This window comes from Xenopus laevis, chromosome 9_10L (assembly GCF_017654675.1).
Source record: "Xenopus laevis strain J_2021 chromosome 9_10L, Xenopus_laevis_v10.1, whole genome shotgun sequence".
Taxonomy (NCBI): Eukaryota; Metazoa; Chordata; class Amphibia; order Anura; family Pipidae; genus Xenopus; species Xenopus laevis.
The window spans coordinates 35,798,591-35,814,706 of record NC_054387.1 but is presented as its reverse complement, the minus strand read 5'-3'; the positions used below and the strand labels follow the sequence as shown (position 1 = coordinate 35,814,706).

Sequence of the window (16,116 nt, the reverse complement as noted above, 5' to 3'; positions counted from 1 at the left end):
TATCTAATTTAGTATAGTGATTGGCTGTCTGTGGGCCTCTGTGATATAGTCCAAAGTGTTCATAATGACCACTGCACTCCCTTTATCGGCTGGTTTGATGATGTCTTTGTTGTTCTTGAGGCATTTAATAGCATTCCTTTCTTGGGCACTCAAATTGTGGTTTTGTTTCTTCTGCTTGGCCAGGATGGTTGATTTGACCCTGTCCCTAAATGAGTCTATGTATTGATCTAGTTTGGGATTCATGCCTGCAGGAGGTGTCCACTTGACTTTATTTTTTTATATATTGTCTCTGTTGTATGGATGTGTCAGAATCATTGTATGGCCTGTCATGAAAAAAATCCTTCAGGCTAAGTTTCCTAAAGAATTCCTCCATGTCTTTGCAGAGTTCAGTTTTATCCATTGTTTTTGTAGGGCAGTATGTTAGTCCTTTTGAAAGTACTGTAATTTCCTCTTTAGTAGGAGAGTAGTCAGATAAATTTATTACACAGCGTTTTTGCCCATCAGTTGGATCTGTAGAGCGGTCGCTTTGAAATCTAAGCCTTTGCAGTTTTTTCTTTTTATTTACCATCAGTGTTTGTAGTTTTCTGTAGTATAGTTGCAGTGCCTGGTTAATATACTTGGGTTCTGATCCTGTAAAAAGATCTCTGAAGGGAGGCAATTTCTTGTTGTATGATCCTTTTTTTGTTGTAAAAAAACTTTGATGAGGCGGTTACATAGTCTCTAGGAAGTTCTGGTGCAAAGTTGTTGAGTAAAGTGGGTGTTGTAAGTACTTCTAACAGAGTTCATTAGGGCAAAGCCTTTGGGAATGATATTTTCCTTTTTGCAGGTTTTGAGGAAGAAGTCATTATCCAGGTGAGCCAGTTTCTTTAGCAGGGTCTTGAGATGTATGTATGTATAAGATCCCACAGAATATAAGGGCACAAATATAGAAGTACACATTTATAAATTTGAATACAGAAAATGCAGAATATACATGCACCAAAATGTGAATCTAATTGTAATAATATAAGGCGAATTCGGAGTTGATGCCTTTGGGTAGCCTAGTATCAAGGGTAAATATCCAGAATACTTCATGTTTGTATTTTCTGTAGCATGTTTCCACCTCTGTATGGGGCAGTGACACGCTCAATCCCTTGTATTTGAAAGTAATCTAGATTCCCTTTACTACAGGATGAAAAATGTTTTGATCCATGTGTAGCTTTTTCATTCAGAATGTCAGATATGTTCTCTGATTCTCTTAGGCATTGTGAAGTTTGTCCTATGTATTGTGAGCCACATTTGGCGCATGTAATCAAATATACAACATTTTTTGTATTACAGTTAATGTACTGCCTTGTCTTGTAAATTTTGCCTGTAACGTTTGAAATAAAATCACCACCACAATGTACAAAAGAGCATAATTTACAACGTGGCGAACCACATTTGAAAGTGCTTTGATATGCAAGACAAGTTGGTATTTTTTCTTCTGTATTCCGGATGTTACTTGGTGACAAACTCTTTGCTAATGTATCACACTTCCTAGTTACAAACCTACATTCTGAGCCCAAAATCAGAGAACATCTCTGCTATTCGGAATGAAAAACCTACAAATGTATCAAAGCATTTTTCATCCTGTAGTAAAGGGAATCTAGATTATTTTCAAATACAAGGTATTAAGCACGTCACAGCCGCATACAGAGGTGGAGACATGCTACAGAAAATACTTAAATGTGAAGTATTCTGGATATTTAACCTTGATACTAGGCTACCCAAAGGCATCAACTCTGAATTCGACGTATCTTGTTATTACCATTAGATTCACAATTTGGTGCATGTGTATTCTGCATTTTCTGTATTCAAAATTATAAATTTGTACATCTAATTGTGCCCTTATATTCTGTGGTATCCTTTGTCTCGTTGTACACCATATGCTACATTCACTTTTTTGATAGGCTATTTTTTCCATGTTTGGTCCCTGTGATGAGTGGTACATGTATCCTTACATCTCGATCTATATAGCCATGTCTATATTTTCAGTATATATAACAGTAAATCCTTACTCGTTTGTTTTGTCTCCTTGTATTACGTTATGATTTAACGGTCAAACTAATTAATACATAGACAAACAATTGAATAATAAGTATTCTAGTAATGTTTATAATAACCCTAAACAAGGTACATATGTATAATATAAACCATAACATTAACGTTATTGAATAAGAGGTTCGATGATGATACTGGGACACCATGTGGATTGTATAAACTCCCATATTTGTGCTATGGTTTTATTTTTGTATCAAGATATGTCTTAACCTTTTGTATTTCTGTGTTTTAACGTGCCCTTAATGTATATCCCCCAAAATGGGGTATGTGTTCCTTTTAAGAACTGTAAACACACCATGCATGTTTCCACTTCCCTAATTTTTTGTGACTGGTGGTTGATCCCTTAAATATCATCCCATGTTTGTCAATATTCAAGCCTATGACTTAGTGTCTTAGGGGACACTACATTTACCACCACTATGTGTAGTCTATATTTTAGCCAGTTCTCTATCCAGGTACAAATACTATGTTCCAGGCCAACATCACTTAATTTAACCAGTAACCATCTGTGTGGCACTGTATCGAATGGTTTAGTAAAGTCTAAATCACATCCACTGCCATCCCAGAATCGAGGTCCCTGCTCACCTTCTCATAAAGAGATTAGGTTAGTCTGACAAGATCTATTATGTATTAAACCATGCTGGCACAAACTCAATAGTATTATGATTTTTTATGAAGTCCAGTTTCTTATCCTTTATTAACCCTTCAAAAAGCTTTCCTACCACTGACGTCAGACTAACTGGCCTATAGTTTTGAGGCTGAGAACAGGATCTCTTTTTGAATAGTGGCACCACATTAGCAATTCGCCAGTCTCTCTGCACTATGCCAAACCTCAATGAATCCTGAAAAATTAAGTAAAGAGGTTTGGCAATCACCGAGCAAAGCTCGCTAAGTACCCTAGGATGAATACCATCTGGCCCGGACCTTTGTTTATCTTAACATGTTCTTGTCTCTTGAATTTCCTCGTGTGGACCATGCATCATTAGTTCTATTACTAGAATTGGGACTATTAAGACGGAAATCTTAATTAACTGGTTCCTAATTTGTGTAGACAGGTGAAAAATGAGTTCAGAATCAGAGCTTTTTTTTTGTTCTCATCAACCAGCTGACCTCCCTCTGATATTAAAGGTCCCCACCTTCCTGCTTCATTTTTTTTTTTACTATTAAATTATAATAATTTTTTCTTTTACTGTTTGCTGCAATATCCTTTTCCATATCGATTTTAGCTTGCCAGATAACTTTTTTGCATTATTTATTGGCCTCCTTGTACCTTATAAATGATCCGGCTGTCCCAGCTAACTGGAAAGCCTTAAAAGTATGTCTTTCCTTGCTTACAAGGGGAATATACTGGCATGTATATTAAGCTGCATTTTAAAGACTTCCCATTTTTTTTCCGTGTTTAACCCTGTTAAAAGCATTTCCCACTTAATGTTGCAGAGATGCCCTTATACTGTTTTCACATCTGAAATTTTGTGTTTTAGTTACTCCCTTATAGAATTGCTTCTGCAACAGAATCTCAAAGGAGACCATGTTATGATCACTATTCCCTAAATGCTCACCCACACAAATGTTAGAGATGAGTTCAGTATTAGTTATTACAAGGTCGAAAAGTGATTTATTTCTAGTAGGGTTTTGAATGAGCTGGAATAAAAATTTGTCATTCAGCATATTTACAAACCTACTAGCTTTTTCTGCCTTGGCAACCCCATTACCCATTACCCCAGTCAATGTCTGGATAATTGAAGTCGCCCATAGTAATAACTTGACCTAGTTGTGAAGCCGCTTCTATTTGTAACAGTAGCTGGGCTTCATACTAGTCACTCATACAAGGTGGTCTATAGCATACACCAAAACTTTTCTTTGTAACCTTTTGCCCAGTCAAAATCTCTACCCAGAGGGATTCTACACCCTCACCAGTGCCATCTATGGTTATTTCTTTAGTGTATGGCTTTAATTCAGGCTTTTCATACAAACACACTCCTCCACCCTTTTAAATCCTTCTGTCCCTCCTAAAAAGGGTGTAACCATTTGAATTTAGTTCAGTCACGTTTCATCCCACCAGTTCTCAGTGATACCAATTATATCATAATTTTTAGTGCATGCAATTAAGTCCATCATTTTACCTGACAAACTCTGCATTTGCCAGCAGACAACGGAGGTTATTACTTTTGAAATTTGCATTACTTAGTGGAGAATTATATGTTAAGTTAGTATTAGTCTGTTTTCCTTGTAACAGAGGGACCTCCTTAGCTGTTAAACTGTATGCCCCCTCACTCCTCCCCCATGACCCCTTGCCATTCCTTCCCCTAGCACAGTAGGACCCCCTTCCATTGAGGTGCAATCCGTCACAATTGTATAGGTTGTACCCCAAGGAAAAATCAGCCCATTGCTATAGTAATCCAAACCCTTCCTTCCTACACCAAGACTTGAGCCATTTAGCTCCCGCTGTCTCCCTAAACTTGCATGTTGCACAGGCAAAATTTCATAAAAATGACATTGGAAGACCTTCCCTTAATCTTAGAGCCTAGATGTAACCAGCCCTGCAGAGGCGCTGACCAGTGGATCCTAGTTGAAGCACATCCGCCGCAATATCTTCCGGTGACTAGACGCCCGGCGAATACGCGCTCAGCTCGTCTAATTCCCGTGCGCCTGGCACATTCTGCTAACTAGTATTGGTGCCTGTATCTAATTAGACACTGATTCAGATCCTTTCTGCTATTGGTTCCCCTCCCTGTCTATTTTGAGTTCTCTTCTCCCATTGGTCCTTTTGCATTAAAATAGCTTCTTCCTTGTTCCCTCCTTGCCCAAGCTGGCTTCTGTTTGTTCAGTTCCTGCTAAAGCTTTGTTCATGATTACTTATCTGGTTTTGACTGCTGCCTGCCTTTGACTCCTGCCTAAACCTTGTACGTGTTTGATATTCTGGTTTTGAGTTCCACCTGGCCTTCGACTGCGATCCGTATTGCCTGTCCTGACCATTGATGCTGATTATGCCTTCTCCTTGTCTGTGTACTTAAGAGTATCTTATACGGTTTCAGGTTCCGTGGCGATTCTGCAGGAGAAAGCACAGGCCCTAAAAGGTTGTCCGTGAAGACTAAGCCATAGTTTTTTGTACATTGGCAGCTGAAGTTTCTTGGAACATTGATGCTTTGGTGGCTGCTTTCTCTAAAGGCCATAACGAACCCTTAATAGATGAACTCGCTGCTCGCGATCTTCCTCTGCTCTTAGAGGGTTTGGTTTCCTTGGTAATCCAAATTGACACCTGAATTAGGGAGGCTCAGAAACCTCACACTCACAGAATGGTCCCTGAACCGGTCCTTTCCACAACGTCATAGGCACTCTCCTCTCCATTACCTTCCCTTGGGGAGGAACCCATGCAATTTGGGGGCAACTAAATTGTCTCCAGAGATGATCCGGAGAAGAACCACCGGTGTGTGCCTATATTGCGGTATTGAGACCTTTCGTCCGGGCTTGTCCTAACCAGCTTAATTCTTGACCACAGGGAGACTCCAATGCCTAGGATTGAGAGGGTAGTCTCTCCTGTGCCTCTCCCCAAGTTGAGAATTACTCAAGACTTCTTGTACCAGTTACTCTTGCATATCAAGCTAAGTGTGTTTCTTGCCAAGCTTGTGTGGATTCTGGAGCAGCAGGGAACTTTATTGATCAGACTTATGCGAAGGTTTCTGGTTTGCCTTTGCTTCCATTACAGTTCCCTCTCACTACCCAGGCTGTGGATGGGAGAACCATTGCTCCAGGTCTTATTACCTCTACTCTATTGGGGTTGCCTTGGCTGCAAGTCCATAATCCAGTCATCAATTGGGTTTCCGGAAAACTCACTGCATGGAATCCTTACAATTTCTCTAACTTTTCTTTTGATCATAGTCATGTATGTACCATTTCCTCCTTGTCAACTATTCTTGAATCATTGCCAACATTTTACAGGGACTTTGATGCTGAACTTCTTCCTCCTCAGAGGGCCTATGATTGTCCAATTGATCTTTTGCTTGGTACAGTCCCTCCTAGAGGAAGAACATACCCTCTGTCTTCATCTGAGACGCAAGCAATGAAAGATTATGTTCAGGAGAATCTGGACAGGGGCTTTATTCGAAAATCTAATTCTCCTGCTGGAGCTGGTTTGTCCAAAAGAAAGATGGCAATTTAAGACCCGGCATTGATTATCGTGTCTTGAACAAGATTACCATCAAAAACCGCTACCCACTTCCACTTGTCCTGGAACTTTTTGACAGGTTAAAGGGCGCCCAGATTTTTACTAAGCTTGATTTACGTGGAGCATATAACCTTATTCGCATTAGACAGGGTGATGAGTGAAAGACGGCATTCAATACTCGTGATGGCCACCGAGTACTTGGTAATGCCGTTTGGCCTCTGCAATGCCCCAGCGGTATTTCAACTTTATCAATGATGTTTTCAATACCTACTCCATTCCTTTGTGGTCATCTACCTCAGATATTTAAATCTTTTCCCCTTCTGAGAATATTCATATTTTGCATGTCCAACAAGTTCTTCTTCGTCTTCTAAAGAATCATCTGTTTGCCAAGATTGAGAAGTGAGTTTCATAAGTCTAAAACTACTTTTTTGGGGTACATTATCTCTGCTTAAGGTTTTTTTATGGATCCAGCTAAAGTTTCTGCTATCTTGGATTGGCCTCCTCCATCTAATTTGAAAGCCATTCAACTTTTCCTGGGGTTTTCCAATTTTTATCGTAGGTTTATCAAGAATTTCTGATTGCTCCCATTACCACTCTCACAAGGAAGGGAGTCAAGGTGTTTTGGTCTTCTGAAGCCCAGCTGGCCTTCGAAAAACTGAAGCAGGCCTTTAGCTCTGCTCCTATCCACATTTATCCTGATCCTTTGCACCCTTTTATCCTTGAAGTTGATGCTTCGGATGTGGGCATTGGAGCAGTTGTATCTCAGTGTAATAGTTTTCATGGATCACTTCTCCCTTGTGCTTTTTTCTCACAAAAAAAGTTTTCATCCACTGAGAGGAATTATGACATTGGTGACAGAACTTTTAGCAGTCAGGTTAGCTTTGGAAGAGTGGCATCACCACTTGGAGGGGTCTTTTGGGCCGTTTACCATTCTCACAGACCATAAGAATCTTGAATACATATCTTCTGCCTTTGCAGAACAGATTTATCCAAGATTCTTATGATCTGTGAGACTGGTAAATGGCTTAATCCCCGTCAGGCCCGGTGGGCTCTCTTCTTTTCGAGGTTTAATTTTATTCCTATAGACCTGGATCCAAGAACACTAAAGCTGATGCCCTATCAAGATCATTTTCTGCTAAAGAGCGGATGGATTATCTGCCTACTCCTATTATTTCATCTGATTTAATTATTGCCCCTGTCTCTGCCACTCCATATGATTGTCCTCCCGGAAAGACTTTTGTTTCAGATTCTACTGTGTCCCAGGTTTTGCAATGGGCCTATTCTTCCAAGTTAGCCGGACATCCTTGTATTGTTTTAAGATACTATTGGTGGCAAACTCTGAAACATGAAATTAACCAGTTTTTCTACTGCAGTATTTGTGCCCAGCAGAAGGTTCCTACGGCTCTTCCCTGTAGGCTTCTTTGACCTCTTCCGGTTCCCAATCAACCCTGGGCTGATATCACCATGGGTTTTATTGTGGATCTACCCAAGTCTTCAGATATGACGACCATTCTTGTTGTAGTAGACCGGATTTAAAAGATGGCTCATTTTGTTCCATTAAAAGTTACCCTCTGCATTTGTTTTAGCCAAAATTTGTTTAGCAGATTTTTCGGCTACACGGTGTTCCTGCTTCTTTTGTCTGACCATGTGTTCAGCTTGTGTCAAAATTTTGGCAAACTTTTAGCAATCCAACTTAATTTTTCCCTCTGTGTGTGATCCGCAAAGCAATGGACTCACAAAGAGAACCAATCAGTCCCTGAACAGTTTTTACATTGCTTTATTTCTTCTAATCAGGACAATTCGTCAGAACTCCTTCCTTGGGCAGAACCTTGTTCCTCCTCCACCTGTGCTTCTGGATGGCCATCAAGGTTTTGAGGTACAGGACATGATCGACTCTCGCAGGTTGAGGGGTAAGATGCAGTACCTTGTTCATTAGAAGTGCTTTGGCCCTGAGGAGAGGTCTTGGGTTGATGCCAGGGATATTGCTCCACGCCTACGCAAGCAATTTTATAGGAGGTTTCCAGACAAGCCCTCCTGAAAGGGGGGGGTGGTACTGTAACCCGGTCGCTCCTCCACACTTACCTTTAGACACGCTGACCGGCGGGTCCGGGTTGAATCACATCCGCTGTGAATAGGCACTCAGCGTGTCTAATTCCAGTGCATGCGCAATTTGCAAATATGTGCTCGGCTCGTTATGATTCAGCGCATACGTGCCTGGCACATTCTGCTAACTAGTATTGGCGCCTGCATCTAATTAGACACTGATTCATTCAGATCCTTTCTGCTATTGGGTCCCCTCCCTGTCTATTTTGAGTTCTTCTCCCATTGGTCCTTTTGCATTTAAATAGCTTCTTCCTTGTTCCCTCCTTGCCCAAGCTGGCTTCTGTTTGTTCAGTTCCTGCTAAAGCTTTATTCACGATTATCTGGTTTTGACTCCTGCCTGCCTTTGACTCCAATCCTGCGTAAATCTTGTCCATGTTTGATATTCTAACTTTCTGGCTTTCGACTCCGATCTGTGCTGCCTGTCCCCACCCTTGCCTGGCCATTGACGCTGATTCCACCTTCTCCTTGTCTGTACTTCGAGTATCCTACGTGTTCAGGTTCATTGTCGATTCTGCAGCAGAAAGCCCAGGGCACCAAAATGGCGTCAGTGAAGACCAGGGTCATCAGGGGTGACCTTGTTCACTGACAGGTGCTTCCTAGCGGTCTACTTGGTTCCTGGTTCATCAGCATTACACTAGATCCCTCAACTCTTTTAAGGAACAGTTGAGTGTGAAAATAAAAACTGGGTAAATAAATAGGCTGTGCAAAATAAAAAATGTTTCTAATATAGTTAGCCAAAAATGTAATGTATAAAGGCTGGAGTGAACAGATGTCTAATAAAAAAGAATCCAACTTCCTGCTTTTCAGCTCTATAACTCTTGAGTTAGTCAGTGACTTGAAGGGGGGCCACATGGTACATTTCTGTTCAGTGAGTTTGTAATTGATCCTCGGCATTCAGCTCAGATTCAAAAGTAACAGATATGACCCATGTGGCCCCCCCCCTCAAGTCTCTGATTGGATACTGCCTGGTAGCCAGGGTAACCAGTCAGTGTAAACAGAGAGCTGAAAAGCAGGAAGTAGTGTTCTGACTGACATGTTATACATCAAATCACTCCAGACTTTATACATTACATTTTTGGCTAACGAACTATATTAGAAACATTTATTATTTCGCACAGCCTATCTATTTACCCAGTTTTTATTTTTACACTGAACAATTCCTTTAAGGTCCATCTACCATTTATTTTGTCATTAGTACCAATATGCACTGACAGTTGGGTCATGCCCAGCCCCACCCAATAATTTGTCTACCAATCAACCTCATGCCGAAACCCTGGCACCAGGAAGACGACACTGTTGGGTTCTAGCGATCCAGACGACAGATTACCCTATCCACTTTCCTAATAATTGAATCCCCTACAACCACAATCTGCTTAGGCCTAACTCTGCTCTCCTCCTCACCACTACTATAGAAACTGGTCTCCCGGCTTTGAGAGATCAGCCCCATTTATAATTGCCAATCCAGAGTTCACTCCCATATTAACACAATCTGGCAAATCTGTTGGGCTGTATAAACCCTTCATCAGCCTCCACTCTGCCTGCCCTATGCTCCCTGTGTATGCCATACTACATAGTAACATAGTAAGTAAGGTTGAAAATAGACACACGGCCATCAAGTTCAGCCTTTTGACTTTTTTTTTTTTTTTTAACATGCCCAACTGCCAGTTGATCCAGAGGAAGGCAAAAAACACCATCTGAAGCCTCTCCAATTTGCCTCAGAGGGGGGAAAATTCCTTCCTGACTCCAAAATGGAAATTGGACTAGTCCCTGGATCAACTTGTACTATGAGCCATAACCCTATTTTCCCTCACTTGCTAAAAAGACATCCAACCCCTTCTTACAGCTATCTAATGTATCCGCCTGTACCACTGATTCAGGGAGAGAATTCCACATCTTCACAGCTCTCACTGTAAAAATCCCCTTCCAAATATTTAGGGGCACTTTTTTTTCTGCCTGCCCTATGCTCCTTTTGTGGACATACTGTCTGCCCCTATGCTCTTTGTGTGTCATACTCTTCCTGCTCTATGCTGCCTGTGTGTGCCATACTCTGTGTCGGAGGTGATCCTGGTGGGGGTTTGTTAGCATTTGGAAATACTTTTTATGGGTCCCCAAAGTGTTTAATCATGTGCTAAGGGTTGCTGATGTTATCCACAAGGGAGGATTAGGCATATGGATTTAAGGGTATGTCTTAATCTTACATTTTTTCACATATGAGTGATATCCCTTCAGTGGGCACCAACCATTTGCTTTTTGGTGTGCTACCACCATTAATGTGGACATGGTCTTAAGTTCTAGTGGTAACATGGGTGTGGTTTAAAACAAGGGAGTGGTCAATACAGGCTTCCATTATCAACCCTCTACCATGTAGGTCAGAAAAATGATGTCCCTCAGTACCACAGAAGTTGGACAGCACTGATTTAGAACAAAAGCAGGAGTAATATAGAGCTTATGAAACAATATTAGAGTACAGAGTTAGAGGCTTAAATGGATGCATATGAGTTCTAGGAAAGGGTTATAAGGAGAGTAATAAGAGGAGTTATAGAAAGGAATACATGGAGCAATAGGATGAGTTATAGTAAGGGATAGCTGAACCAATAGAAATCATAGTGAGAGAGAGAGAAATAGCAGGACTTATTAGAAGAGTTGTAGGGTATTGAGATGAGGAAAATGAAGAGAAAAGAACATGTTGGATGCAGTGTTAAGTCTGAGAGTGGGAGCAGACTCCTGGTTACTACATTTCTGCACCATAATAGATCCTTTCTCTCCTCTGACGAAAATAATGCAATGTAACCTCTCTGCCAGTTGCCATGGAGACACTAGGGGTGCAGGCTTTATTTGTTTGCCTCTGACCAATGTACCTGGAGAGAAGAGATGGGCTGATGCTGAGGACAGAGAAGGGAACATTTTTCTGATAGTCATTGTGCTCAGCACATAAAATACAGGAGTTTAGGGGTTGAGAGACCTGAAATAAATAGACAGATGTTTGTAGCAGTTTAGAGACAGAGATGGACATAACTGTTTTGTCCTGTATTGACATAACTGGCAACTGATCCCATGGCAAAATGACTTCCATATTTAATTACATCTTATTCAGATGTCACTTTGGCAGGGTAAAACAATGTGTGAGATCTATAGCCAGCATATATATATATATATATATATATATATATATATATATATATATATATATATATATATATATATATATATATATATATATATATATATATATATATATATATATATATATATATATATATATATATATATATATATATATATATATATATATATATATATATATATATATATATATATATATATATATATATATAAGCCCGTTAAATTAACGGGCGCTAGAGGTCCGTGGGGCGCAGTAGCGCAATCCCACGGACACAGGGACTGGATGCAGACACTTTAACTTTATTATATATATATCTATATATAGATATATAATTATTTACAGGAATCTGTACAAGCATTGTCTTTTTATTTGACAGACAACCCATATTTTTTCGATATTTTTCATTCGTTAATGACAGTGTAATTTTGGCTACACTTGATGTTAATAGCTTGTACGCGATTATTCCCCATGATCATGGTGTAGAATAAGTACGTTCTATATTGAGTAAGTTCACTTGCTATAATGGTCTCCCAGTTGAATTTATTTGTAAACTGTTGAAATATGTTGGCATATTTCTTAATATGACTTAATAAACTACTCTCAACAAGCTTTAAATAAAGCCTGAGATACAGTAGAAGGGGAGGCAAATAAACAGAAGAGTGAACAAAAGTATTTGTAATATCAGAATATACTACAGGCTCTTCCTACATGTTGTAAATATTGGCCAATATTGGCCAGCGACAAAAATCTACCTAATAGTTGAAAAGAGAAACCACTTTGTGGTTATAAAAGGGGGGAAGAACCTAATAGATAAACTAATGCCCACTGATTACTGTAATTAATTGCTATGTTAAGAAACCATTTCAGTTAAAACTTGGATGTTACAAATTCGCAGGTAGTGTAACATAGTAACATAGTAACATAGTAAGTAAGGTTGAAAAAAGACACATGTCCATCGAGTTCAACCTTTTTTTTTTATTAACTACCTATCTGCCAGTTGATCCAGAGGAAGGCAAAAAACCCATCTGAAGCCTCTCCAATTTGCCTTAGAGGGGGAAAATTCCTTCCTGACTCCAAAATGGCAATCGGACTAGTCCCTGGATCAACTTGGACTATGAGCTATTTCCCATAACCCTGTATTCCCTTACTTGCTAAAAAGCCATCCAACCCCTTCTTAAAGCTATCTAATGTATCAGCCTGTACAACTGATTCAGGGAGAGAATTCCACATCTTCACAGCTCTCACTGTAAAAAAACCCTTCCGAATATTTAGGCGGAACCTCTTTTCTTCTAATCGGAATGGGTGACCTCTTGTCAGCTGGAAGGACCTACTGGTAAAGCATTAGAGAGATTATTACTGTATATGATCCCCTTATATATTTATACATAGTTATCATATCACCCCTTAAGCGCCTCTTCTCCAGTGTGAACATCTCCAATTTGGCCAGTCTTTCCTCATAGCTAAGATTTTCAATACCTTTTACCAGCTTAGTTGCCCTTCACTGTACCCTCTCTAATACAATAGTGTCCTGTTTGAGTGATGGAGACCAAAACTGTACAGCATATTCTAGATTGGGCCTTACAAGTGCTCTATACAGTGAAAGAATGACCCCCTCCTCCCTTGACTCTATGCCCCTTTTAATACAGCTCAAGACCTTATTTGCCCTTGATGCTGCTGACTGGCATTGCTTGCTACAGCCAAGTTTATCATCTACAAGGACTCCAAGGTCCTTTTCCATAATGGATTTGCCTAGTGCAGTCCCATTAAGAGTATAAGTGGCTTGGATATTTTTACATCCCAGGTGCATGACTTTACATTTATCAACATTGAATCTCATTTGCCACTTAGCTACCCAGATTGCCAGTTTGTCAAGATCATGTTGCAAGGATGCCACATCCTGGATGGAATTAATTGGGCTGGATAATTTTGTGTCATCTGCAAACACTGATACATTACTTACAACACCCTCCCCTAAGTCATTAATGAACAAGTTAAATAAAAGTGTAACATGCAGAAATATGATTACCGTGGAAAGCTTTAATTTGGGTCTATTTATTCACTGTTGCTATTTGGATTGCATTATCTTGACAAAGGCCCCAGTAAGGCCCAAAATGTCAATATTTGGTACAGGTTTTTGAGTGCAACGGATAGAATTCAGGTGTTAATTTGTCACTATGAATATTTCAGATAGGCTCCGAGGATCTTTCTTCCATGCCATATCTTTCCCAATGAGCCAGCTATTAAAGATGGCATCTATGAAACCAAGAGTCAAGGATCTCGGCAACAACAAATTTGTCTTCTCCATCAACTATGACCGAGGAGTTGCAACTGATGCATGAAATCTAGTCTGAAAGAGACAAAATCATGGATACATTTTCACTGTACAAGGTAATTCCAGATGGTATGCAACAGGATTTTATTCAGAATTTGTAAAGGCCCAATGAACTTTTGACCCAATTTAGTACAGGTATAAGACCTGTTATCCACAATGCTCACTACCTGGGGTTTTCCGGATAATGGATCTTTCTGTAATTTGGATCTTTATAAGTCTACTGGAAAATAATTTAAACATTAAATAAACCCAATAGGCTGATTCTGCTTCCAATAAGGATTAATTATATCTTAGTTTGGGGATCCAGTATTTGGAAACTTGTTACATAGAAAGCTTCGAATTTTGGGAAAAGGCATCTCTCATAGATTCCATTTTATCCAAATAATCCACATTTTAAAAACTTTTCTTTTTTTAATGATAAAAATAATAAAAATGCATAAAATAATGCAGTCTTTTGAATAGCTGAAGGGGCCCAGCAGGCGACGGGCAGCTGAAACCTTTTTCTAAATTCTCTTGTAGGTATTTTTTGAGCTCAGATAAATTACAAATTCTTTCATACGTAATTCTTGCCCCAGGAAGTATCTCGATAGGGCAGTCATAAGCGACAGTTTTTACTACTGTTATCAAAACCACCACTAAATTCTTGATACTGCCTAGAAAGAATCCAATTGATTTGATTGGGAGAGCAACTCTCTACAGGTAAAATAGGAGGAGAACCTTAAACCTTGGTCCCAGAATTAAACTTAGGAGGGAAAGTAATAACGCTTGTGACCCAATCGATCCTAGAACTAGCCTGGGGTACCCCAAAATTATTTCAAAGGATAAAACTGGGAGGGCATTAAAGAAAATCTTTTCCATATGATCTTTATTGAACTAAATATTAACTTTCTGAAGGATAGCGCAATATTGAAGAGAACCAACCACAATCTCATGAACTGTTCTAAATTGATACATTTCTTATTTTTGTCCCTGCTGAGGTGAATCTGAGTTTCCTTAAAGGCAGCTGTTAGGATTGATACAATATTTACCAATATTACACATGCAGCTGAGAAATGTATCGACTAATGGAGCAAAAAAATGTAACCGTTTAGACTTTACACCTGGATCACTGAGCTGCCAGACCCAAACTCCAGAGACAGGAACATTAAACTTTTAAGTTTCAATTGTGGGAAGAAATTGTAAAAAATAAAGATTGGAAATAGTTGAAGAAAATGTCTTTCTGGTGAACAAGGGTGAAAAAAAGTGTTTGGAAGGTAAACAACCCTTTAAGGGGGCAGTTCACCTTTCAATTAATTTGAATATATTGGGTGCCACAGCATCATTGGGCCTGTAAACATATGCAATTTATGTAACTTATGCATAAACTTTTGTAGAGGCTTAAGTTGTATATCAAGCAGTGACAGACAGAGCAGTGTCACAGGGTCAGATGGGAAGGGTTTAAACTTTGGGCAAACTCCTCTGACCCCAATGAAATGTAATATATTAATGAAATAGGCTTTGTCTGATTTCAAGCAGAAATCTCCTAGTTTCTTGTTGCCTTGCCATTGAGCGAGTAGCTTTGCTGATGTAGAAAACCCTAATGCAAAACCAGGCCAAGGAGATACTACTTGGCTCATTGCCTTGTCTGCCCCTGGGTCTGAACATAGGCTGCAGCCCTCTCCTCCCACTGAGCCAACATCCCAAGCCCACCCACCACCACCCCCTGTCTTCCCAATCCAACAGAACCCCTAACAGTAATTGTGCCCAATGTCTAAAGTTACTCGCTATATATTTTTAAACATTTTATTACAGGTATATGAATTGGGACCAGGAGTTTTCTGGATAAGGGAGCTGTACCAATATTTGTATTACCATACAGACACCATTTGAACTTTGACCATTTCAGCACAGTTGTCTCCAATTTGTTTTTAAGGACTTAAATTTAAACAGATCTGCTAGTTTACAGGCAAGTGCAATAGTGCTGTGTGCCAGACTAATTTCTGCATAATGCATACATAACCTATCCTGTATAAGAAAAGAATATCTCTGGGCCACAATAGCCAAAATTGATGCAGACATGTTCAGTCTTGGCCTGCTGCACCATTTTAATAAATGAGCCTCCATGTTTTCTCTATGATCTTTATACAGGTACAGAAGGTCTAAAGGGGGCCATAGACATTAAGAATTTTGGACCAGTTTTCGTGAGATCCGACAAATCTGTCAAATTATTGTGAGGTTACCGGACACCAAATGATTGCGCATCTAACGATTTTCATCTGTCATTGGTCAGAAAATCGATTGGTCAGGTTAGAAAATATTAATCGTTTCTAG

General features: G+C 39.6%; 1 pseudogene; it reads left to right on the top strand.

Annotated features, from left to right (window-relative positions):
- LOC108701037 overlaps positions 1-16,116 on the top strand; it is a 45,295-nt pseudogene that overhangs the window by 18,123 nt on the left and 11,056 nt on the right.